This window comes from Anser anser (assembly GCF_964211835.1).
Source record: "Anser anser genome assembly, chromosome: Z".
NCBI lineage: Eukaryota > Metazoa > Chordata > Aves > Anseriformes > Anatidae > Anser > Anser anser.
In genome coordinates, this window is record NC_139723.1 from 86,003,278 (window position 1) to 86,030,058 (window position 26,781).

Here is a 26,781-nt window from a genome sequence, read left to right on the forward strand (position 1 = left end):
GCCCCAATAAAAAAAAAGACAAAAACCCAAGCAGCACAACCAAACCTTCCTCACCCTCCTCTACACAAATCCCCCAGGTGCTGTGATGTGAGGGAATGGACCTGTAGGTTTCAGGGTGGGCAAAAGTGGCAAATATTTCAAACCCTAGAGAACTTACTTCATGCAGCATCATCTCTCCTTTCCTTTTAAAGACAAGATTTCATGCCTTTGGAATCTCAAGAATTTTGGAATCAGCTCCGATAATTTTTATTAGGTGAGAAATATCGCAGTGCTAATTGACCTTTTTGATCAGCAATCCTGAAATATGCCTACGCGAGGCCGCTGATAAAATCTGCGGGTAGTATTAGCATTGGCAGGACAGCAGCTAGCAGGGAGGGCAGGGCAATTGCACGGGATGACGGGGATACCTCAGCCAGCCAAAAGTATTCAGACAAATCCCAGTTTCACCGAGCTGTGTGGAAAGTTGCAGTTACAGTTGGTATCTACGCAGTGGGAAAATATGTCCTGGAAGGTTTCAGTTGGAAAGGGTGCGGGGGCTGCGTCTGCAGTGATGGTGAAAAACTGTTAGCAATGCAAAAAAAAGAAAGTTTTGATAAATTACTCACAGGTAGAAGTAGTATTTTCAGGTGCCTGCACCAAGAAGCAAATCCAGCTGTATATTCAGCCACCATCCCAAGGGGGATCCTTGGGAAAGCATCCTGTGCATGGGCAGACCCAAACTGCCCCCACAGCAGTCACCCCAGGCCCACGATCTGGGGAGAGGGGGATGAAGGGCTCGGCCGAGCCGCTCGTGGTCAGGGTGCTCGGAGATGAATCAGGATCTGTGCTGGCCCTCGAAGCTAGAAGACTTGCTCTAGGCTAACAGCGAGCTAAGGAGAGGCTGGGAAGGTCTCGCGGTGGGCTCCATCCACCTGGGGATCTGGGCGTGCCCCCAGGAACCCCCCCCCCCCCCCCAGCAAAAGGAGGGCTCAAGGGGGTCTTGCTCATTGCATTTAAGAGCTTAGATGGGGAGGAAAAGTAAATGGGTGCTAATGGGACAGCAGCAGCTGAAGGCAGACAACTGCAAATTGAGAGTGAAGTGCCTTTTGGCAAAGCACTCGGTTACTCGCATGGGAGATGATAGATCTGCATTTCTTGATGTCTTCAGCCCCAGACGGTGCCTTTCTCAATGGCGTGCCTCAGCCAAATACAACCGACTGTGAATAATGGGGGGAAATAAAGAGGAACTGGATAACTTATCCTTTGTTGAAGAGGCCCTTGGCAGGGTGAATCAGCTTTCGGAGGGAAGCACCACTTGGTAAGAAGGACTCTCCGAGGCATGGCCTGTTCTTTTCAGAGTAAGAAAAACCTCAAAGAATCCCATCTAGTTCTTCCTGCTGTGCTAGCCAGCCCTGATCCTACTCAGGGGACAGCTTTGTCTCTCTCCAGTTGTGTCAGGATATTTGTCATCACTGCAGAGGGGAGTTCTCAGAAGTCGCCGGGTGCTTTAATCCTTCCCCTGCAGAAGCCAGCTTCTCTCCAAGTTTATTTCTCCTCCTCTTTCTGAGAGCCGGGCAAGCGTGAGAGAAGCCTGTGGCCTGGGCATGCCAACGAAGCCCTTGGGGGGAACAGAAAAGCCTCTGAGTAAAGCACTTCATCCACAATATCAGTAAAAATGCACTTAACTGGAACTCAGCAGGGCTTGGGTCGGTCAGAAGGGAGTCTCTGCGCCAAGGATGACCGTGGGGTTTGTAGGGGATGCAGTGTATCGGGGCAGCAGGTCCCAGCATAAATCCATCTATCCATAAGGACAACACATTCTAGAAAAAAAAAAAGCAGAAATGCAGCCATTTAAGAAATCAAACCCATTACGGTGAGAGGCTCAGCTCTCAGCTTTTAGGAAAACACGTGTCTGTGTCCTTACAGCATCACTGCTGTGGCCATCGCGTCGGAGCAGGATGCTGGAAGGTGTTAGCTCAGCAATAAATCCTTTCAGAAATTCAGGACGAGTTCCTGTACGTACAACACGATGTTTTCTGCCCTGGTATTGACAAACTGAGCAAACTGAAAGGCAACGACACCTTTATTTAGTGTTTTTTTTTTCTCCTCCATTCTTAGAGCTGAGCAACGTAAAAGCTCATTTCCTTAGCAGCCTGTGCTGTAGGGTTTCCCTTCCATCCAAAGGCTCCTGGTAGACACCTTGCCATAACTTTATGCTTATGAAATTGCTCCAACCTCTGCAGCTCGGCTCTCCATCGAACAATGCATTCTCTGTGAACCTCTGAATAGAAAACATCAGCCCATGGTGATAGAGCTCCATTTAGCACCCAGCCCTAGACATGGGATAAAAGTGCTTTTCAACGTGTACTTGGGGGAAAAAAAAAAAGTGTCTTTTAATGCTCACACAGTACTCCTTTTAAAACGCTAACACCACTTAAGGCTATTGATAAGAAGAAGCTGGGCTAATCTTAGCGAGAGGTTCCCACGACCTTTCAGTACGTGCAACACTGCAACTCTTCGTAAAATTATCTTTGCAGGGAAAACAATGTAAAATATACCAAAAGGATTCGGAGCAGACAAATGACCGCTTGTTAGGAACCCAAAACATAAGCAGAGATGTTGGTATGAACCTGGTGCTGAGGCTAGCACAATCCAGAGTGGTTCGGTGGGAATACTGAGGAGCAAAATAAGAGCAAGTCAAAGGCACCAGCAGTGATTTCATGCACCTGGGGAACTCCCTGCCCTGTGATATCCTCTCAGATAGGCTGAAGTAGTGAAGCAGCAGGGATAGAGACAGTGATTCTCTTCGCTTTCTTCGCAAGAACAACAGAAAACTCATATAAAGTTTTTAAACCTCTTTTTTTTAGGAAGCAAACCTGTGGAAGTTTGCAAGAATCAGTGGATATTAGATGCTGTGAAATGAATCCTTAAGCAAACTCACGTAAGCCAGCAGCAGCGTGGTCTGAAGAAAGGCTGGATCAGAGAAGAGAGACAAAAGGAGATTTCTCCTCCCCTGTGTCTCTGTGTACAGTAAAGCGTGCTCGCCAAGAAGCTGCTCAGCACCTCTGCCAAACAAAGCATTTAGTCTGCATGTCACAGCCGGCCAGGCAGACTGAAATCCCGAGGAACTACGACAGCTGGAATAAAATAGGAATCCTGGCAGAGCAAACGGCTCCAAACGGTGCAGGATAGTAACAGAAAAACTTGGAGGGCTTGGGAGATCATCCTGAAGTGGAAAATGAAATTCGAACAGGTCTCGCGGCGCAGGAAGAAGCACGCTTTTGAAACGTGTCACCTCGTGCCACTCTTTGGGGGGAGTAACGCTCAAAACCAGCTAGCTGGAAAAGTCATCGGTTTTCTAGTTCAGAACCAGACCTTTTCCACGCCTAAACGATAGGAGAAGCATTTCAGCCTTTTTATGGCATGGAAAAAATAAAAATAAATAACTCAAACTCCCGAGACTGCACCTTTGGCTGCCATTGCAGGACGGTGGTCAGACACATGCTCATAGCCAGGCTGGTGCCCCTGGCTATTGCTCCGGTGCGTATCCTGATGTGATCTCTGGGCTTGCCACTTCACAGGCCAACTTCCAGCAATCCCCTTAAAAGCAGCAACAAAAAAAAACGGAACAGAGTTGTTACAGAGGGGTTTTAGCACAGAGGTTCCCCCCAGCACACGTATGGGGTTTGCACTGGTACCCTTTGTCCAGATGTCCAGAAGCCTAACTTCTTCAGCATGTATTTAAACATTTCTTAAACTAAAACTTATTCACTCTGATGCAAATGCGCGCAAAAACATGCAAAAAACAAACTAGATTCCTTCATTTTCATCAAGCCTTGGAGATGACAGCAGTAATTTTCTACAGGCTGTCTTCTTAACATTTTTTTTTTTAATGTGGCTATTATGAGACAGAACCTGCAGTTTTGACTCAAGTAAAACTCTTTTTCTGCTGTCAGTGAGCAGTTTTTTTCCCAGTAAAAGCCATCATTATTTTTTTTTTTTTACTAGTAACAGCTGTTGTCCTGGACTCAGCTCAGCAGCACCCGCTTTTCTCATCAGATGTGCCTGATACAAGCTTCAGGTTCTGAAACCAGGCAGAGCACAGACCTTTGGCTTTCTTCTTTTTAACCAGCTGCAGCTTGAGGCATCCCTGGCCTTCAGGGATGAGCAGGGCACGAGTTTGGCCCCCTGATTTCGGTAAGAGTTCGGTGACTTTTGGCATCACAGCATCAGGATGAAGACAGCTTGCCGGGCTCATTGCTAGGCGCTGCCCAGCGACAGAGAGGAAGACCAGACCCCAAACCACAGTGCCTTGAACACTTAAACATCAATCCTCCTGTGCCCCCACCGTTGTCGATGGGATTTGGGTTCCTAAACACCTTGGTAGTCCTGGTAGATTCAGAAAAAAATGATCTTTTTGCTGCCGTTCAGTGCAACGCCAGACACTTCAGCTTCCTACAATCAGCCTCAAGGCTTCTTTGTCTAACGCGACTTATTCGTAATTACTCAAGCTGCTAATTTTACTCTCATGGAAATGGCGCTGGGATGCAAAGCATGAAGGCAGCTATGCAGATGGGGGATAATGGATGGCAGGAGGAAAGAATGAAGCTTGCACGGCGCAAGAATGGTGCTGGGTGCTGAGCAGCTTCCAAACAGAAAAGCTTTGGGGAAGTCCCTAGAAAAATCAGGTGGTACAAACAAGCTCCTCTTCAGATGAAGCGCGGAAAAGCTGGAAGGGTGAAACATTCCTTATCAGCTGGAAAAAATCCATCCTGGTGCCACAGGGCTCCCCACTTGAGCACCACAGGCGTCTCTTTTAGCACCAGGTCTGAAGTTCAGCCACCCCAAAGGCAGAGCCCTCGGAAATCCTGACCCAGCCACCTCCAATGTCTTTGTGTCTTCATTTCCTCTGTAGGCAAACTCCAAACGCTGCCTTTAAGCTCGTATTTTGTCACCGCATCTCCACCCGGCAGCTGAGTGGCCACATCCAGGGAATAAATATGCGGAGTTGAGCACTCAGCCACCAGGTCCTCTCTCGCTTTTGGATGCAACGTCAACGCGAGCAGATGCACGCAGCAATTATCAGGAGGCTACCCTAGACACTTCTATTTCAGTGCCTGTATTTACCCACAGAACCAGCACTTGGTTTCCATCTCAAACCTCATTACTCTTTAATAAAAGGAGTTCACGCTCAGTGCATGCATTAGCTCCCTGGCTGGCCTTACCCTATATTTGGCATGCCGTAAAGACGTCAGGAGAGGACAAGATGAGATTCCCACAGAAAGCCGATGTTGTTACTTGTCTCGCATAACGTTGAGAAGTGCTGAAAAGCAAAATGCAGCCTTTAAAAAAAAAACACAACTATCAGAAGTGCAATGAATTCAACAAGTTAATAGACTTCAGCACTAATTTGCCCAACAGTAAACCTTCACTTACAAACCACAGATGTGGGCTGAGGTTTTCACATGTCTCTGTTAATTTTTAACATAATGCGTCTGAGCCCTACGGCCAGCATTTTCAACCTTTATTATTTCCTGGGCCTCTAACCTTTTTCCATGGAGGGTTTGGCCATGTGTGCAGGGACGTTGGTGGTTCATTGACTTTCCCTGGCTTCTTTGCACGGGGCCCCTGCAAGGCGCCCGTGGACTTCTGCAGCCCCACAGACCAAAAAACAGGTTTTGCTCTGGATTTCTTCTTACAGAAGAGAACAAACAAAGATTTGGGATCTGTCTTCATTAATGGAAACAAGAGAAAACAAGAGAAGATGATGTTAACCTCTAAGAGAGAAAGAGAGATTCCAGCTGCTTCTATCTAGAAGAAAGAGCAGCAAGTGCCAGCCAACGTGCTGAGCCAGCTAAGGACAATCTCTGTAATTGAAGATAACCTTAAGAAAGCATTTTCTTGTTTTATCTTCCTTTACCTTTGTTCCTTTACTCCAAATCTATGTTTTCAGTCCTCTTTCATCTTCCCGTCTTGTCTAGCGGTACGGCTGGGTGAGCACGAGCCGAGACACAACAAGGTGTTCTCCTCCCCGGCTGTGCAGAGCCTTCAAACAGGGATACAGGAACACGGCGACCCAGCTCTGGCACCCCAAGGTGCTGCTCCAGTGGGCGAGGAGGTTTGCTTTGGGTCAGACACAGCTTGGTCACGAGCTGGCAATGGTCCCACGCAGGAGGAAAAAAGTGTCTCCTGTGACCAAAATCTCAAGAAAGGTCTGATCTACAGATCACAGATGGATGATAGAAGATAGATGGATGTGTGCATGAACCCACAGTCTCTAAAAAACGTGCAGTGATCACCTAATATCTGCGTACTACTCATCAGGGACAACTCACCTACACCTTGATGCTCTCCTTGGCCTCGGTACCTCACTGAAACTGTTGGGGCAAGAGGTATCTTAAGTCAAATAACATCCTATGTGGTGTGACAGCAGCTGATGCTGTTCAGAATGCCATTTTTGTTTCAGCTTACCCCCTGCCTTGTCTCAATTTTAGCCATCTTTATCCATATACATAGCCACGTAAGTACTTCCAGCTCTGCCAAGCCACAACGGGCAACTTTCCGTGTGAGGCCCTAATTTATCACGTGGCCAAAATCCCTCATGTTTTGGGTTTTCAAACGCAATTTTGTGAAGCAGCACGCTCTCAGGCAGTAGCTCAGTGTGTCTATCTAATCACAATTTTTAACAGTCCCTACGATGCGTTGGGTTGCAGCTACATGAATCAGTGCCTTGTAAGAGAACAGAATTATTTCTCGAGTCTTGACCAGGTAAACAGTGGTTTTAACATATCCAATATTCTCTGGAAGTCAAATTACAGCCAAATAATAGACTGAGGCACTTCCAAACCCTGTAAAATGTACTGAAAACCAAAACACTTCCATACCTGCTCGACAAAGAAGGTACAAAATTATTAACTACTCTGCATGGGGCTGCGGTTTTCCCCTCCTGGGAGGCCATTAGCACAAGCTTTCAGTTCCACATGGAAACCACATGCACTTGTTACAGTTGTACGTACTGAAAATCATCAGCACTGTATTATCCTTTCACAAAGCTGGAAACGTGCCCAGAGAAACTCCACGATCCTTCAGCAGGCATCAGAGAGAAGAAAAAGCATTCCCGTTTCCATCGTATGTCTTCCTTATATCTTTAAAAGATAACTTAAGATTAAAAGCAAAGCCAAGTGGTGGAATTATGCTTACCTGAGCCTTGCACATCTGGAGCAGAATGCTACCTTTCGTGATGGGATAAGAAAGAAAATCAGAGCATCCTCGCTCTCCTACACTGTTGCTGGCTCAGATTCACGGTGTTTAGCAGTTTCTTTAAAATCTTAGCTCCTGAGCTTCTGCGATCGAGCTACAGTGATTTCAAGCAGTTTTCTGTGCTAGGAAGACGACATAGGTAAGTGATTAATTTCTGGTTAATTAAGATATTTTAACCAGTGCTGAGGGTGACGCTGAATTCCAGTGCTCCTATAGGAGAGAGGTGAGGAGGGACAGCTTCAGGCGACACCTTCACTTCTAGAAATGTCCACATCCAAGCAAACGGTTGACACCCATGCCTAAGCTATGGCTGGAAACCTGGCACCATCGAGCACCTTCGCTGAGCTCGAGAGGCCAAAGGAGAGCCTCTCCTACAGCTGCATTTGGGGCCGCTGATATAAAGCACAGTTGCGTAAGTTGTGACAGCTGCCAGAGAAAAAACATCAGGCTGATAACAAGTGTCATGAGGAAGTAGAGACCTCGTGGCATATCCAAACCCTGCAGCTTCCTAGACTAATCTTGTGTCCAAATCCACACAGCATTTCCGAGTACAAAAGCTCTTGCTGTCCAGTACTAAAATCTGGCCTTGCTCCTTTTTGGATGCTGTCCTAGCCTGGAAACCCTCCTGGTCCCTGGTGTAGGCTGTGTCTATAACCTAACCTCACAAGAAACTCCAAGCACTTTAAGCAAGCTGAACAAATATTTGAACGAGGCAGCAACAGGGTGTCTGCAGAGCTGCCTTCTGACCTGCTTGTGCTTTCCCAGCTCTCCAGGCATCTTGCTTTGAAGAGGCTTCTGCTTCCAGAGCCCAGAAGGATTTCTGAAAAATCCCCCTTAGGACTGAAGCCTCAGAAGCCCCGTCCACACACAAACTCTTGTGCAACGGGCTACTGACTGAGTTCAGGACCTCTAGGCACCGCTGCAACAGATTATTTTCTTTCCAGCTGCATTTCTCCTTCCATCATGTTTTTGCACGCATAATCATAGAAAAACAGAAGGAACTATCAGGAAACAAATTTTTCATTTTCTCTTTCGGGCTCCTCAGTTCAAAGGCTGCTTTCCTAGGAAATAATTGCCCCAAAAATCAGCAGACAGCACTTCTGGAGGGGCGGGGTGGTGGAATTTTTTCACCTAAATTCTGCTGCCTACAAAAATAAGAAGCTGACAGCACCAAGGAATGGTTCTGCCTCTATAAAGTGTTAAAAATCAGTCCGTTTTCCAAATTTGGGGGGAAAAAAAGGGGGAAAATGGTTGCCAACACCTATGTCAGCAAAAATATTATCACTCGATAAAGTGTTACTGGAGAATTGGGTTATAGAGATGCCAGTCAGAGTACAGAATAAAGTACATTGTTGGAAGGGGCTGTTTCCTTGTTGCACCAGATGATAACACCTACCTTACAAACATCCAGCTACAGGTGGAAAAGCCACCCACGGCTACCGAGGAGTGCAGTTCATCTTCAGAGCCTGGTCGGAAGGGAGAGTAAAAAAGGGAAAAGGGTTGAGGATGTGCATTAGCAGAACTAAAACCATTAATAAGCAAAATTAAGCGACCCACTTCAACAGGTTTTCAAGATACACGTCTCCTGAACACCTACGTGCAAGACTGACCTATACGATTCTCCCCAAAGTCCTGGCCCCTAAGTTCACAGCAAATGATCCAGGCATGAGAGATTTTTAATATTTTACTGATACGAGATTGCACTGGGGGTTTTCTTTGAGCAGCAGCAGCTGATGGCAGCGAACCAAATTCCCCATCTAACATTTCAAGGAAACGAGAAGTGCCTCAGCCCGTGATGAAAACGTCTTCTGTCAGTGCGTAGCGTGCACATATCCGCTGAGTTCATTCGGCAGAAATCCCCCTCTAAAGCGGTCTGAAGCTTTCTCAGAAGACGAATCCCTGAGAATTTCTCTGAAGCGAGGAATTTCTCTTTGCCAGAAGTGTAAATTTGATGAAAAAAATTAGTTTTCCAGTACTTAGAGAAAGCTTTCTCAGTGAGGTTTTCTTTTAAATGCTTCTGGTAGGCTTCCCCTTCCCCAGTCAGCCTCTCCGAAGGGATCCCACAGATCCTTCCCAGCAGGACGGGATGCTCTAAGGGCCAGTCCATTCCCCCAGCACTCACCTTACGCAAACAGCAAGGAAAACCTCATCGGGCCACTGTTGCTTCTTCCCCCTGAAGACAAGAAGCACAAAATTTGGATGAATTTTGGCCAGAAGGAATTATATTTGTCTACAGACTGTAGGATGAGCCTTCCATCAGTGATCTTACAGCTGGCACACCTGGTGATTACAGCCAGGGCTTCTTCCCACTCATACCCCGCTCATCCAGGGAAGCTGCTGCTCCCATTTCAGCTCTCCTCAGCACCTTTCACAGCACGCCAGGCAAAGGTGCAGGAGCAGAGCCCTGAGAAAACACTGCTACCTGCTCTCTTTTGGAGGCACATCTCGAAAAACTATTTTCTATCTCCTTTTCGTACGAAAGCCCTGAAAGCCCAGCCTAGATGGCTGAGACCAGCTGCACTTCGCTTCTTCACTAGAAGCTGAAGGGATGAGAACAGCCTCACCGATACATAAATTTCATGGGAAACGAAATATTTCAGTGCTGGTAAAGCTCGGGATAACACTCAGCCCGGCACAGCGGCAGCAGACAGGTGGATGGGGTCCTTTAGGCCCTGAGGAACAGCAAGTTATTTTTTTTTCCCCTCATTCCAAAAATGCTGGCAAGTTATTTGCTTGCAGAAATATTCAGCTGAGTCTGGGACTGCCCTTCCTGAAGCCGGTGCGGGACTATTTACCTGGGCAGAGCAGAGCAGGGCGTCACCTTGGCTTGGGTCTGATCCGGTCACCCAACAGCCAGCCTGGGGCCATAGCACGGATGAAAAAGAAATCCCTTTTCCTCCTCTGCTGGGGGAGGAGGCAGCCTGAAAGTTATTTTGACTCTTTGCAGAGCCTGCGAGGAGGCTGAGAAGGTGAAGACAGCTTTGCTCACTCTCCTGTGGTGCTCCCCTGTGCATCTGAGCCCGCGGTGAGGCGGGTGGTCGAGTTGTGCAGGATTAGGGAGAAAACACCTGTAATAGGCGAAGGCAAGGGATATTAGAGGGTCAAAGGCCATGGGAGAAAAAAAAAATCACAGTCCTACTCACAGGAGGAGCAGCAAGAGCATATTAGGACCGCAGGCATCTCCTGTCTAAATCTTGTTGACCATTTTCCCCTCATCGACAAAGCTTTGAGGAGGTCACGTTGGGAAACTGTGCTGTAATTTGCCCCACTTCCCATCCTTTCTCTCCGATTTTCTCCCTCGACTTCTGCCATACTAAAGATGCATCAGGACGGCACCCACGTCCCTGCTGCAAGGGGGGACGGAGGCCAGGGGGGTGGCAGAGAACACGTCACAGGGACGGGTGTCCTCTGGCATCCCCAGACAGCACTCATGGTCCCAAGAGGATGAAGGTCTGACTTCCCAGGGCATTTTTTTGGGGGGGTACAATGCTTCCCAGGGCATTTTTGGGGGGGGTACAACGCGGGGGGCCACCAGCCACCCACCTGCCCTGTGACATCTTTTTCCTAGGGCTCTCCTCGTCTTCTGTTCTAGGACGAATCACGCACAGCAGGAGGGACAAGGAGGGTAATAGGAAACAAACACCTCCCAGGTCTGGCAGCCCCGCAGCTGATAATGAGAAACACTTTCTCTAACAGAAGGCTTTTGAAGACAGAAACATTAAAAAAAAAAAGGCTTAACGTTAGAAATCGGGACAAATCGTGCCAACACAAGGATTATGTAAACTCGATTTCTTGTCGGTGAGTTGGTCCCTGCGGCCACTCCGGGGAGGGAAGGGGGCACGCTTCCAAGGCAGACAGCGAGCATTTTGCCAGGAGGACGCACAGAGGTGGGTGATGCTCCAGGGAAGCCCAGGCTAAGCCGTCAGGGGCTTATGTGCCCCCCCTTAATTCCCACAGCGCCCAACAGCAAAGGGCTCGGGGGGGTCCCGTCCCTGGGGGAAAAATCCGGCTCCTGCCACAGCTTTTGGCTTTGCAGGGGCTAGGGATCTCGTGATAACAGCCCAGCAGGTATTCACAGCCCGCAGGGCATTCCCAGCCTTGTATTTCCCCCAGGAAAGCAGTGCCTCGTGTTCCCAGCATGGTTAAGTAACCTTTTTTTCCTCCCCCCCTCTTATTTTCTCCCCCCTCCCCACGCACACACCGGTAGCCCCTGCCCCATCTCCCGTTCGCACACGAGCTGAAGCCGCCAGAGGACCGAAGGCGCTGTTATTAATAATGCTCTTTTATGTGGGTTTAATCATCTCCCGGGATCTGCCAGACCGCAAAACTTGAAACTATGAATGTGACTCACTCCGGGAGCCGGCGTTCATTGGCCACCAAACTCTCCTGATTTCGCCCCGTCAAAGTCCCGTTCCTATTGGAAGAGAGGGTCTGAGGTGTTACCTCTGCTGTAATCGAATGTCACTGACTCGCAGTAACCCCAGAGGCCCGTATCACCCCATCTCCTAGCCTGCCCTCCAAATCACTCATTCAATCCCCAAGCAGCCCGGCAACAAACCCGGAGCGCAGCCTGCGAAGCTCTTGCAGAAATTCCCCTCGCTACGGACCCGCTTCCTCCGTTTACGGGCCAGCGTATTTCACAGAGCGAGGCTATCTGCAAGACAGGGGGGGAAAAAAAAAAAGATTATCCTCAAACATATTAAATGTCCGGATTTGCCACGGTGCGCTTACAAAAAAAAAGAGGATTTTTGATGCAAAGCCTCAGTCTGTTTTGAATTAGTATCAGATCCTGCTCCGGAGCTGTTCCCTGACCTGGAGGGGAGCGCTGGAGATAAACGCAGCCCAGATAGAGATGGATGGATTTCAGAAACGTTTCTAGAGTCAAACACGGCCTTGGGAAGCGATTCATAAAAAAGAAAGCCGATCCATATGGATGCCGTATAGCTCAGCGCTGGCAATTTAAGGCAAGCCATAGCTCGTAAAACGTTAAAACACATTGAATTGCTGTGATGCGCACAGATTGCTTCAGCTGCTGCTCTTCTGCCTCTCCCAGAGCTACAGCTAGACAGAGGAGCTCAGGTCAGGCCAATGTCATCCTGCACCTGCAAGCCATGGAGTGGATCAGAGACTCACAAAAGGGACAAAACTCTAATCTGCGCGCTTCGCTTACACATCGCCTCTCTCTCAAAGCCAGCAAAGCAGAAGGGAGAGGATTCCCAGTTACGCGGAAGCAGAAAACGTCCAATTTCACAGAGGTGCTGGGCTCAGCTGCTGAAAAGGAAACTTATACCAGAAGTTTGACCCTTTACCTGAGCTTCAGATGGCAACAGATGAGATGGACACGCTGTCCCAGGGCCCGTGTGTACCTTGTTAGTTCAGATGTTAAAAAAAAAAAAAAGGAGTGAAGCCTGAAGCTTACGTTTTAGGGAAGGAGAGCACTGTGTCTTTGCAGCAATTCACGTTAAATAGTAACTAGCCTGAAAACTTCCTCCGGCCTCTGCACGGTTCCCTTGCAAGCTTTCTCCACCCGCTGCGGTATTCAGTCTGTGCAAGATTCAGGGGGTGAGGCTGCACAAAAGGAGGATATTTTTGCCTTTTCAGAAAATGAGTTAAACAATTTGGTTAATAAACTAAAGAATTTTGTTAAAACAGTTTAAATTACAGCAGATGACATTAGGTAGTGCTCCTTTTGGGGAGACACCTTTTCTCTCCCCCTCTCCCCAGTTTATTCCAGACATGCTCTGAAACGCAACTAAAACCTTAAAAACATAACTTGTTTTACATGCTTCTCGAAAGCCTTCAGTATCCCGGTGTATCATGCCGATTACTCAAGTTAATACGTTTTTTCCCAGGCATCTCCACTGAGCAGATTTCCTCCCTCCTCTGCAACCAGAAGGAAGGTGGTACCAGGGGTCAAAGAGGAACAGAAAGTCCCAAGGAAGGATGGATGGAGAAGAAAAGGATGTCTCCTCTCTAGCTGTTTGCTTTGAGTAGGACGGGACATTCACAACACATGACAGGCTTCACATCACATGGGAAAGGTCACTCACATCCCTGGTTTTTCCATCCTGCCTTTGCACAACGTGTTCGGCTTCCCAGCGAGCTGTGACCACGTCACTCCTTGCAAGCCACAGTCCTATACCGACATCTTTTGCCAACACCCGCTTCATTCCACAAATGTTATTAAAAAAAACCCACTAAATTACTTGAGAGTAATGTAATTGAGAGGTCAGTGGAGTTACAAAGCACGCACATGGCTGTTTTTCCAATTACTCACGCACTGGAGAAAATCCTTGTTTACCCCATATTAGCAGGCCTCTCGTCTGTTACAAGACCAAAAATAACCAGACTAAAATAGAAACATACTCGTTTGGTCACCGTGACTTTAGGGTCAGTCTCTATCCTCTCTTGGAGCCTTGAACGCTGGCCAGCGTTCCCCAGTTGCCATCATCCCATGCCGGGAAGGAGATGCAGCAAGGCAGCTCCTGAACCTAGAAGCCTAATGCAAAAGGATAGGCACAGAACTGAAACACTTTTTTTTTTTAATCTTAAATGTAAATACCTTATCACTGATTACCAGCGCTATTATCTTCCTGAGCCATTCCACAGCTTCGATTTGCTGTAATTCACCCCTGAGATAAGTCGTTCAGCAAGCTGAATCAGCTACAAGGTATTACACGCCCGTGCCATGCTTTTGAGAAAAACTCGAGTGCAGGTGTCTCAACTGAGGTCGGGCTTTCCAGCATTCACAGATACCATAAGGCTATCGGGCTCCTGAAGGCAGCGCGCACTGCAGGCTTTCCTAGAAGCCTTCTCCATGAGTTTTGTTGCCAGGTCACGGCTATTTATGGCTGTTCGTAAGACAGAGAGAAGCAGGAAAGCACAGTCTGGCTTTCATCCCGACCAAGCACGCTGCGTTACCGCAAGGTACAGCCCGCTCCGGCCCCACAGCCCGGTTAACTTCAGAGATGTTGTGAGGGAGCGATGTGCTTCAACACAGGCAGTGGGGTTTTTTTTTTTTTCATAAAAAGCGAGTGTTTCAGGAAACCTTCCAAGGCAGCCAGCGGCGCTGCGTTGGGCATGCCAAAACATGATGCGCGCTGGACACCGCTCCCCACTGCGGCCTGCCAGCTCCTTTCCCCAGCCAGCTGTTTTACGAGATGACAAGTTTTTCCATGCACCAGGATCGAATTTAAAAAGCAGCGGTCAAGCTAGCAGCAAGACACACAGATGGTTTCACTGTCAGGACAGCAGCAGACACACATCTTCCTGCCAGCAGAGGCTCGGACCCACGCTGTCTGGGCCTCAGGTCTCCCCATTGACTCAGACCAATCGTCCTCGTTCCTAGAAAAACTTTATGAACTCTGATGGGATTCAAGATAGAAGAGCCAGACCCACCCCAGAGCCGGAGCAGAACCGTAATTAAAGGTACAAGAGCGAAGAAATCCTGCTGGGAGGTTCTGCTTCTGATCTAGGCGTGCTTTTTTACGAGCCCACCGCCACACAGCAGCACTGAGGGGACTCCTCTCCGCCTCGGGTGGATGTTGGATGGACCCTTTCATCCCTCCCACCACGTGTACCAGCCCGAATATTTACTTGTTCCGCAGGTGTGGCTGACTCCCGGCCTCTTTGGAGAGCCACCACGTGCTCCAAGAGCCGTTGGTGACCGTTGCTTTCCAGTCATTACGCTCGCAATAAAAAACGGAGAAAGCCCATAAAAGCAGAGAGGAAAAAAAAACCAGCTCGAGCGCAGGCTCAGCCCAGGAAGGGGCAGGAGTTACATCGGGCTCAAATCTTGGCCTGGGCTCGCTGCCAGGCACAAAAAGCTTCCTGCAGACCTGGTGTGGAGACAGAGCTTTGTCACGGCCTGGGCCTGAAGGCCTAGGTCTGAACCACCTCCGAAGGGGCTTCCAGGAACCCCTGTGCACCGATGGGGGACCGTGGCTGGAGCGAGGTGGGACAGGCAGCAAAGCATCTTCAGGCCCCAGCGTTAGGCAGCAGCTTGTGGGGGCTAAAACTCGCAGAATCAGGGTGTGAAGTTCACCCAGATCCCATCAAAGGCACCACAGCTTTGTGGTGGGTCGCTCTCTGGAGCAGGACTCCTTAGGCTGACCGGCACGAGAGCTGCAAAATCCGTCTCCATCTCTAGCACCGAGCCATTTCCTCACCTCAAGCCAAGGACCTAAGCTCCGTGCCTCAGTTTCCCTGCCTGCTACAGGAGCCCAGAAGCCTTCCAGCAAAAGTAATGCCACGTGTGAGAAGCAGGGATCATTGCAGTGTAAATATAATCCGTGTAAATATAGTAGTTTCTCGTATTACTTGCGGCTTGCTTCCTCTCTCTGCTGGCTCGCAGGAGGTGGAGCGTCACCGCAGGGAGCCCCGCTCACGCCACCACCGTTTCGGGACACGTTGTTCGATTCGCACCAGCCTCCTACATCATGTTTCTTTCAGGAATGCAACAAAAAGAGCGTGGGAAGCACGGAGGGACCAAGCCACTGATCTACGGCACTCAGAAAAATCCCGGCGCGCTTGCTCCTTTCTCCGTTGCCTCTGCTCCTTTGTAGTCGTGACCTCTCCCTGACGAGGCCAAACTTCTCCTTGATGGTATTTCAGAGCTGACCAGGGCACTGAATGAAGAATTAGCCAGAACACAGCATTCTTTGTTAAAATACTTATTTTAACGTATGTAAATGGGGCAGGTTCCTGCTCAAACTCGTACACCCATCAGCAGGTACGGACCTTTCGTGAGTGGCAGAAGCCAGAGCGTAGCCAAGCGCACGTTTCCGTGTAACGCAGGCTGCATTCCTCCATCACAGCCTTCCCAGAGCAATTTGATTGTGTAAAGTGAAAATCAAACACGACATTTTGCAGGGCAAGAACTCTTTTCATCCCTTCCAGCAGGCTCAGGGTTCTCATGCTGTCTCTTCTCGCCGCCAAGTTGTCAGAGCTGGCTTAGGGATCCCAAACAAGGCCCAACATCCCACAGCGCAAGCTGGCAGTACCTCCAGACCTCCCCAAGAAATCTCATTGCTCCTCGCTCTGTTTTTCCTGACGTTCCTTTGTCCCTTACCTTTTCAGAGGTGACACTAGATGTCCCGGATGCAAATTAACTGGAAACCTTCACAAGAAGGCGGCAGCAACTTGCAGATCACAGCACTAATTGTGGGACTATCTCCTGTAAGCACCAAGCTGTTTAGATACCACCTGGTGCATGAGGTGGAGAAAAAAGGGCAGAGAAGTCTCGTTCACCTGTTGCTTTCCTGTCAATGGTAAAGTACTCTTGTAAAACGCTTTTCAGACACTGACTGCTGTTATCGGGGTCATCCTGGGGCTTCGTGTACCGAGAGATGGACATTCGGATCCTGTTCACAGCTCCACGTCTTGTCCCATGCTTAGGTCAACCCCATTGACAAACCCAAAAATCAAGGTTTGACTTGAGGCAATAAAGAAGAAAGAAAAGGAAATTAAAAAACCGAGAGAGAGGGGGAGGAAGATTAGAAGCTAAAGGGCATCCAGAGCCTCGTACAAAGCACTCCTCTTTCTTTTTGATCTTGTTCTTGGTCAAGAAGATCCTTCCCACTTCTGTACAGTCACAGGCCACATTACGGTCTGCTTTCTTGACAAGAAGAAACACAACGCCAGAAATTTGCAGAGAGCATCTGCTCTCATACAAATCTGAATAAGGGTCACATTTTCAAAGAGGCCAGCGCCCATTATATCCCAAGCCAAGGACATGAGAGGGCCAAAAAGATCTGAGGGTTGCCTGCAGCTCTACAATATGCTTTCCACACAAACGTAGACGAGCAGTTTAGGGCCCCTCTCCTTTCCACCACGCCTCGGTCTCCCCGATCATATAACAGTGCACATTCCTCCCTCATCAAAGAGGCAGTTGCAAAGTTTGCGAGCAGAAGTGTGCTCAGCAAAGCGCTGGGATCGTTGGGTGAGAAAATCTGAGCATAGTGCACACAGGTAATGCTTCTATCGTGCCCAGAAAAAGAGCTGCCCTTATCATGTATCCACCTGACACCTTCATACAGCTGGGGTCTTACTCCCAGATGGGGCTTTTACCTGCAATAGCAATTGAATTTTGGCTGGGTTTCTTAGGGAGTGAGGCTTGCACGAGTAACTGAGCAGGTCTCTGCTTTGGTCTCCTTAGTTTGAGACTGTAGTCAGCATTGACACCTCTTTCTTGGGGTTCCTCATCGTATCAAGACTTATAAACAGCAGAAGGAATAACAGTTTTGGTGGACTTCAGAATACATCCTACTTTTTAAAAAAAAAAACACAAAACAACTCTACAAAGTAAAGTTCTCCAGGGAAAGCACAGAGCATTTACAGCCACTGAAGAGAAGGGTTTCCGATGGAAAGTGGAGCTCCTCCATCCCAACAACGATGCGCTGGAGATCTGTGTCACCTCATGCAGGAATATGCTGCCTCTGACTGATCCACAGAAGGTTCAACTGGTGTAAGGGATGAGAAGTGCAAGTCGTAGCTCATGCCGAGGCTTACCTCACGTACCGTGCCATCCTTCAGTACGCTCAAGCCCTAAAAAAGATGTTGGCAAGACCAAACACATCTTAAGAGTGGTTAGGAGATCCAGGAAAAAAACGTTAGCCCCTAACAACTGCTAGGAAGCAGCGGGATACATCCATAAACGCAGATACAGGATCTTAGAGCCTATCACAAACTGGGGCTGGTCTCAGTGAGCCAAGAGGTTCTGCCATCTCCAGTATTTTCACATACTATTTCCTTCATTACACACATTTGCATACATATTTCCTGCATTCCTGCATGAAGAGTGCCCGTTTCCAAGAACTTGACGCACGCTTTGTGCCATGAGGTTAGACAGCAAAAATTAAGGAGTTTAGGTTCTGGTGCAAAAGGAAGACAAACAGAACCACACCATTAGTGCAGCCACCCCAAAACTATTTGTGCCACCAACGACAAGATTCAGCTCTGCCCAGCATTGCAGCAAGCCTATGTATTAAAATTTGGATCTGACTAGAAAGTGGATCAGTACAGGCAGCGACCTCTTACTTCGGGCGCATGACTGCAAGGTGTAACTGTACAGATGTGTAGAAATTGGGGACAGTTTTCATTCCTGTGTTATTCACTGCCTTGTTTCCCTTTGCGGTTCATGCCTCAGAGACAGCAAAGACGACTGATACACGGGATTATTCTTGTTAATGAGTGAACGGGAAAGAACCCGGAATAGGCTCTCGGTTTCCAGACGGAGCTTCAGGGATTGGCACTCAGAAAAACCCTATTTGAATTTGCTTTGGTTGAGAAATCTTGTTTAGACTCCGCTTTTATCTCACCCAGCAGTTCGTTAGTCATTATGGCACGCGCACGTACCTGTGAGAACCAAGCAGGGTTGCGAGCACAACGCCACCATGGGCCTTTATGTCACGTTGTGATGCTCTAACCCTTCCCTCCACACAAAAACACCACTCTGGTGACATATCTAAGCACAAGGCATCCAGAATCACTTGGAGATCTTTCCTTTGCAGTTGTGATGCTCCTAGCAAGGGGACTTAATACCCAGCTCCATGCCTTCTCACGGGGGAGATGTCAGAAGAGGAAGCCAAACCCCAGGCAGCAATGACGAGAAGCTTGCAGATTTCCTGTTGGGTCATCTATCAAGAAGGATTGACTTATTTCCCTTCCATATTTTCTCATTTATTCATGCTGAACGCTCCCCTGTGCTTCCCGTCTCCGCAGAAGGTACCTCACTGACTGAGAAATGCTCATTCAAAGGACAAGACCACCACATGCCATCAAAGTGGCAGCCCCGAGATACATTTGCATGATTTTAAACCAAAATAATTCTGTCTCTTGAGAGTTCAATTCTTCATATGACTTCGGGATTTCTTGAGGATCAGATTGTTATTATCTATAGTTTCTGAAATGATTTCTATTCGAAAACAGTACACAGAAGTCACAAGTCACACTCGAGACATTACTAGGTCTCATTTGAAGTACGTAGTATTTATTAAAATTATTACATGTGCAATTAGTGTTCTTTGAAATACTATTTGTGTTTTTAAAAGCAATCTTGTTACTTACTTCGGAGCTCAACCTTTTTCTGGTTGGAGAGGGCAATCAATTTCAGAAGTTTGGTCCGCGTCTCAGAACCTGCTGACGAGGTCACTGTGTTTGTCCTAAGGAAAGACCTTTCATTTCCATGAAGAGATGAATTATTTCTAATTATTTCAGTTAATTATTTCAAGTTTAATTCAATTTCACATACCTACTTGACAAGCAGAATGCTTAGAGACTGTAGAGCTAGATATTTTTAACTACCTCTTTCTGTCCTGTCTCCATTACTTTTTCCTCCAATCATCCTTTTCTGAAAGTCTAGGGGCAGAGAGATTTTTTCTTTCCTCTTAATTTCTTGATACAAGGCAACTTCGTGCATCATTTGGCAGTTCAGCGCAAGCATTTTGTACTTGAATTTCCAGAAAAAGAGGGTGTTATTTACATTTCCAGTTGCAACACTTTTTCTGTGTAAAAGCTCTTGGATTTCACCAATCGCCGCCTTTTTTTGAATAAACAGTCGCCGGAGGCAAAAACACTGCTGGGCAGAGAGAAATCATAGCTGCTCTCGGAGACGCAGAGAGACGCCGCTGGCTTCAGCTGATGAACTTGCTGGAATTGCTGGATCAGCCCCAAAATTTCAGCTTCCCGGTGACAACGCACAAATTATCTGCCTTCTGGCAGAGCTTCGTGGCATCTTTCAGCAGAACGTGTTGATTAGCCACCAATTTGGTTGAAGAATGAGTTGAATTTGGTCACTGACCAAAGCATTCAGGTGCCAAACTTAACTAGGGGCTGAAATGAACCCAGGGCATCCCACCCTCAGCGCAGCCTCCCAAAATGCTCTCGTGGCTGCGATCCAAAGCACACCAGAGCCCCCGGAGAAGTCACAGCTGTAATTCTGGGAAGGTTTTAATCCTCTGCTGCTGCCCAGAGGGTCAGGGAAGCAGCAAGGTGCTTGCCCCGCCAATCGCTCTGCTGAGAGGGTGTGGGGTAGTTTTTGCTGTTTGACGGCACCGACCCACCAGAGGTGAGCTGCTCTGCCAACAAAAGGTCTGGGAGCAGCATTTGAAGAAGCATCTCTGAAGTCCAAATGCAGGAGCCGTAGGTAAAACCAGAAAAAGGCCCAAGCGGGGGGAAAAAAACATAATGGAAAAAAGATTTGTGACCTCTTGGGATCCTCCAGCCTGAGAGCATTTTTCTTTCGGGGGCCTCTGCACTGCAACAGCTGTGCACGCACACAAAAAAAAATACAGAAGAGTCCGAATAAAACAGCTTCTCCTCCCAACCCAAGCACCCTGCAGGACCCCCCCACCCTCCATGACTTCTGTTTGGGGGTCTGAAGCATCACCCCAGTGCTGCTCAGCACCAGCACGCAAACAGCAGTGGAAGTCCACAGGTGCCTGAAAACCTTCCAGACCAGGAGACAGATCTATGGGGCGCTGCGGGGTTAACGCCTGGGAGGGAGAAATCCTGGGAAGGAGCCCCAGCTTTTATTGCTGGAGCCTTGCAGAACCCAGTGTAACGCTTCAAGTGCTTCGCCCTTTGTCAGCATCACATTTTTCACATCCAGACGTCGGGGAAAGCACACAAGGAGCAGAGCAGGAGCACCGAGGGGAAGGAGCTCATCTGCTTTTTTCTTTTTTTTTTGCATTATCATCTCAGATGTTGATTTTCCACATGCCTCGCCAGCTCCACACAAGCTTTTTTTTTCTTCCCCTTCCAGCGTTTCATTGAGAAACAAAGCTCAGACGCACAACTCTGCCCCTGCTGAAGGGTGGAAAGAGCCAGGGCTGGCCGCTGGTGAGTGCTGCTATTCATCTGACTAAGCAGCGTTTGATATTTGGGCACGGTGGGTCTCAAGTTTCCCTCTTCCCTCTAGCAAGATATGGGCTGACTCGGCAGCAGCCAATCTCAGGCGGAGGCTGCAGATGATGCCGGAGGGAGGAGAGGCGCACACACGTCCCAACAACAGGGCACGGCGAGGCTCCTCCAGGGCTGCGTGAGCGTAGATCCAGCGAGGCTGACCTCAGCTGCACGGCACCGCTTCCCCTCCTCCTGCACCTTCTGGCAGAGTTATTCAGCCTCCAGTTCTTTTTGTTTCCCGGTCGCCTGCGCTGGGTTTTGCTTTTTCTTCGCCCATTTTACGAGGGCCGTGTTTCCTGCCGCTGCACGGCTCGCCTGCTGTTGGAATCGGAGCCAAGTGGAAGCCGTATTACGAGAGCGGCGGTTTCCCAACTCAGCCCGAGCTTGGTGCAATCTACCCGGCAGCATAAAGGGAAATCCTTTATGCAAGCCGGTGTTTCAGAGGGAAGACAATCAGTTAAACGGGAGTTGAAGTCGTACCAAAAGCGACAGCTTGCTGAACTGGCTGAGTGTTGCAAGGAGGCCGAGTTGAATCCCTGACTCAGACATGCCTTCCCTGGATGGAGAGGGTCTGAGTCAGGCGCCAGTACCACAGTCGAGTCTTTTGGGAGGTGTAAACCACCAAAAAAAAAAATCCTCATCTCAGCGGATGTGTCACTGTCCAAGCACAATGCAGCCAGCTGGGAGAAGCTGGCTGTAAAGCGTTTGTCTTTGTTGCCTAAAGCATTAAGTCCAATTTGATAGGGAAACTTTGTGGTATTGGGAAGACCTATAAAAATCCTATAAGCTTTGCATCCTTTTCCTTTGCCACATCCACTTCTCCTTCTCTCCACCACCAAGACTTTGTAATTAACTACAAGCAATGACTAACACAGTACAGTTTAATATGAAAGCTCAAGTAAGTGCCATCATAATGGCAGTTAAAAGTATTACCTGTTTCCAATTTGAGCACTAAAATCCTCCTCTACAAGACTTAAAAATCTATTTGCAAATGTTATTTTTCAAAAAGTAATAGCCCTTTGTCATCTTATTTTGCACCAGACCTCTCACAACCATCACTTCAACATTGCTTCAGTCTCCCACCTCCATCAGAGCTGTCCCCCCCAGAAAAACACACACAATTGTCACCTTCACTTTAACTTCATGATGCCCCCGAGTTCATAAAGTTTGCGGAGTTGCTTGTGTAACTCACGTGCAAACTAAGTTGAGCACCAACACTTCTCTTGGATGACAAGAAACCTTTATCAGCCCTGAAGGCATCCACTCACCCAAAAAGCTCTGTAGGGACCCTAACCCCAGTCCCATTGAAGCAAGTGTGCGTGGAGGAAGCACTAACTCCAGACCACAAGTGCTGTGAACACTGCAAAGCCACAGCAGCCCATTAAGAGCAGATCCTGCATCCGTTTAAGGCATCTTGGGGGATGAAACCGGGGTCTCACTCCCACTAGATGACCCCGAAAACCTTGGCTGCACAAACACCGTGGCATATCCTGACCTCCCCTTGACACTGCTTGGCTGAAGTGCCCCAGAGCACGCAGTCCCTACTAAATACCCCACAGAAGACCTAGAAGGTAATGGAGCAGTAGGTGGTGACTGAGCAGAGATGGAGGAGCAGGACAGGTATAACTAGATAGCTAGCTGCTGCTGAGTAAGCCCAAAGCCCAAACCCGAACGTGGTCCAAAACAAACAAGGGGAGACTCCACTTCTCCAAGGAACAGTTCGTTCGGGTCACGCCGTTGAAGCCTCAAGCGCCTAACAAAAGAGCAACACCTCCCTAACCAAGCATCTCCACCCTCTCAAAGGCTTCATGCTCACAGGTATTAAGCACACCCCTCAAAGCAGAATGAAGAGGTTAAACCCAGGAGAAAGACCATGGCATACAGAGTTAAACCACAGACTTTGAGCCCTACTTGCTCTGATTGTCTTAAGTGGTCACACACCAGTGAGAGGAAGCTACCTCCAGCTGTGAGTACTCACAGTGCTGTAGTTTTGTGTTTTATAAGAGAAAAGCAAGCCTTTTCCCCCCCCAGTTCCTCAGGAGGGATACAAGATGCGGTGCTTGGACACTTCTGGCTGAACCATAGGAGGACGAGCAGGTTTAAGCCTGGCCCATAGGGATCCAGAGGGCTGGAAAGGTTTGCTTGTGCCCTAAGGCACACCATCAGCAGTGCAACCACCACCCCCAATGCCTCCCCAGAGAAGGAAGAAAAAGGTTGACCAGTTAGTTGTTCATCAAATAGGCTTCAAAACTGTCCGTAGGTTCCCTTGTTCTGTCAAGACACTGCGCTCCTACCATATAGCCTTCAGGCTGAGACTGGACGAGTCCCACCACGTTTAGCAACTGCTTCCATGTGTGCGTGACTGCTCCTATCATCCAGGTTTGGAGAGAAGAAGTGGGAAGAGAGGAGTTTCCTTACCCCTTCTCAGCTCGAGGAGAGCTTGGAGAATGCTGCCACGAAGCCTGCAGAAGCCAGCAACGCCTCAGCTCATGTGCTGTGTGAGCATCAAACTGTCAGCACCACGTAAACGCACCGAGAGCTGTTCACTGCACGTGCGACAAGCAGCTCTATAAATCACACAAAACATTATTAGAAATACAGTCTACATCACTGGAGCTTTGTTTTTCCTGAAGATCCCTCCCTTTGCTTTTCAGGGCAGAAACTCATGGATGTAAAGGGACATAGAGAAGGCCAGCTGCAAGCTCTCTAGCAGCCCAGCAAGTACCTTGATAAGCTTCAGCAATATTTGTGGTGGTTGATGAACCAAAGGATTTCACTTGAAACAAATACGTGCTTTAAAAAGCTGATGGTCGTTTCAAAATACGCCCAGCTGACCCTTACACCGGTCTCAAAAACAATACATTTACATAAGAAATCAAGCTCCCCTCAGAACAAACACCAGACTGCACAATGCCTTTACTCAGCAAGCGCTGAGAACACTCATTTCTTAACCGACCTTCGTGAATGTGACACACACCAACATAACCTTGCCTTACCTCATCCAGGGTTTGGACTGCACGCCTGCACAACAGTTGTGCCACACAAAGAAGCACGGCAGAGCTCAAGCACCAGGCCAGGGCAAACCAAGCAGCTCCACAAAACAGTGAGGGCTTCCACTCCCTCTTAAACCCCCACACCCTTCCAGCATTACAACAACCATAGCCTCCATTTTGAGAGCTGGGGCTCCTGGGCCTTAAATACCTCCTTCCATCACCTGGATCCCTTTACCGCAAGCGTTTCAGGATCTGTTTCAGCTGGCGATGCTGCAGGGGACTGGTCTGAGAGCCAGGTGTTGAATTGTGCCCCCGAGCTCCCCACCTGGAGCCTGTTTTTGATCGCGGTCAGCAGCAGCCCTCAGCTGCTCAGGTCCCTGTTGGGAAACAGGCATCTAGCAAACCCAGTGCCAGGAGGAGCTCAAGGGCTGGCAAAGAACAGGAGATTGGGGTCATGAATTTGAAATTCGGATTTCGAATAACTATTTTGGGGGATGACAGTTAAAATACACTGGACTCTGACAACGATTTTATGCAACGTGCTACAGGGTTTTACCAGGCACCTATCCTGCCTCTATCAGTGGTATATAATAGTTTAATGAGCTGTCTTGTGCAGGGACTCACTCCAGAATTTTAACATACTTTATGTCACAGAAAAATAACTTTCTACTATTCATTTTTTAGCTAACTGTCAGGCCAATAGTTCTGCCCCTGAATTCTACCCAGGCCCAAAGACTGCAACCGTCTGACATCAAGGAGGGTGGAAGCTTGGGACTTAAGCCTTTGGGGGCCTGTACTGCACTCTGGAGCTTTGCATCTTGCTTCCAAATGTCCCTTGTTATTTATTTTTCTTATGCGGTATGCTCTTCAGATCCATGCACAAGGGGGCGGGAAAGAACGACGGGGGCCCACCCGCAACATTAAACAGAGTCAGAGAATCTCCTGACACAAAAAAACTCTGCTGCGGTTGGCAGCCCTTGAGAATTAGGCTGAGGTAGGAGGGTAAAGTCCACCAAACCTGCAGCAACCCCACGGAGATGCCCGTCCCAGTATTGTCACACCTAGCTATCGCTCTGGCTACCTCGCTGTCTCTGGAGGATGTGCCGTGTAGTCTCACAGATGTCCAAATAACAAGGGGAAAACGGGGAAGGGAAGGAAGAAAGAAAGGAAATGGAACATTTCTATGTGGTAACGACAAGCTACTTCTCCTCCATCACATGTGCACCGATGGAGTCACCGACACTCCCCCTTCATTCCCAGGAGAGTCACAGTGGAATCATTCCCAACCCCCAAGCCAGTGATTTAGACCGGAGTTACCCAGGTGGTAGCAACATGCCTCAAATTCTTCGGGTTTGATTGGATCTGAAATGAGTCTCAGGGCGTCTATTTTTAGGCCTGCGATTGCAGTTTTCCCGGTGCTTCAAGTTTTCACCTTGCCCCAAGCCCCAGAACTGGGCAGAGCAGAAAGGGCAGCCACCGGTGGCTAAAGACAGAGACCAGCCCTCCAGCATGGGAAACACAAACTCCAGCGAGGAGCAGAGGTGCTTGGAAGTACAAGAGTCGTAGGTCCACCACTGAGATATCAGGGAGCCATTTTACAACGTCAGTTCAAGCATCACGAGGAGTGAAGCAACGCGAAGGTCTTGAGAACCTGACTGACCACACAATCACAGACCGGCTGGGGTTGGAAGGGACCTCTGGGTCCCCTCAGGGCCCATCCGAGCAGGGTGCCCAGCCCCATGTCCAGGGGGCTGCTGGAGACGTTCCCGAGGAGCCCCCGGCTCCTCTCTGGGCAGCCCAGCACAGAACCGCGGCCTGGCGGGCAGGGGGAGCCACCATGCTAGGCCCAGGGCCTCTGGGCCTGGACATGGACATCATGGAGACAGCCCAGATCTGTCCTCTCCACACCTCCCTGCAGGTGTTTATGGCCATGAGCTCCCCCTGAGCCTCCCCTTCTCCAGGCTGAGCAGCCCCAGCTCTATCAGCCTCTCCTCGTAAGGAAGCACTCCAGTTCCCTCATCGTTTCCGTGGCCCTTCGTTGGACTCTGTCCGCTACGTCCATGGCTCTCAAAGACCTGACGATAGCACCTGGGGTCCAGATCTCCAGGTTGTAATGCTACAGGCATTCCTTCCCCTGAATCTCGGGTATTCAAACATTGGCCTTTGCCACCATTGGAGTAAAATTAGTCACAAGTGTCGAGTCCTACTTCTTGTCCACCACAACCTTGCGTGCTTTTCTGCAAACGAGGCCAATTTGTACCATTCCACCAACTGCTGATTTGCCAGATCTCACAATTTTGTTATGATTTAGAAGTTTCTGGAGTTGGGGGAGTCTACATTTTCTTAAAAAGAGCATAATTTTAGGTTTGCATGCATGGGAAACTTTAGCCTTGTGACTGGGCGGAAAAAACTCCTGGCAGCATGATTTGTTTAATGGTCAATTTAATGATCAAATGTCCAGTAAATATGACTTCTCAACACTCTGCCATCTCTTAAAGTTTTTTCTTCTGTTTAAATTATGTTATCTTCTGCTTCACGCTCTTTCTAGACCTTGTAAAGCCCTTTTCAAAACTTAAGAAACTTTGTTTATAAATAACCACAGAAGAGGGGAAAAACATTGAAGTGTACAACATTCTTAAAAGCTAAG

At 48.5% G+C, this 26,781-nt stretch overlaps 1 long non-coding RNA gene across 1 annotated transcript in view; it reads right to left on the reverse strand.

The window, feature by feature from the left end:
- LOC310890197 overlaps nt 1-26,539 on the reverse strand; it is a 64,099-nt gene extending 37,560 nt beyond the window's left edge. Inside the window, exons 1-12 of the long non-coding RNA XR_014577097.1 lie at nt 24,138-26,539; nt 23,560-23,708; nt 11,798-11,893; nt 11,591-11,653; nt 10,783-10,939; nt 10,035-10,307; nt 9,362-9,412; nt 8,636-8,705; nt 6,996-7,361; nt 5,205-5,302; nt 3,447-3,579; nt 408-1,799 (exon numbers count right to left, since the gene is read on the reverse strand). This is a non-coding gene — a long non-coding RNA (uncharacterized lncRNA). The remainder of the gene's footprint in view (nt 1-407; nt 1,800-3,446; nt 3,580-5,204; nt 5,303-6,995; nt 7,362-8,635; nt 8,706-9,361; nt 9,413-10,034; nt 10,308-10,782; nt 10,940-11,590; nt 11,654-11,797; nt 11,894-23,559; nt 23,709-24,137) is intronic.
- Nucleotides 26,540-26,781: the final 242 nt, after the last annotated feature.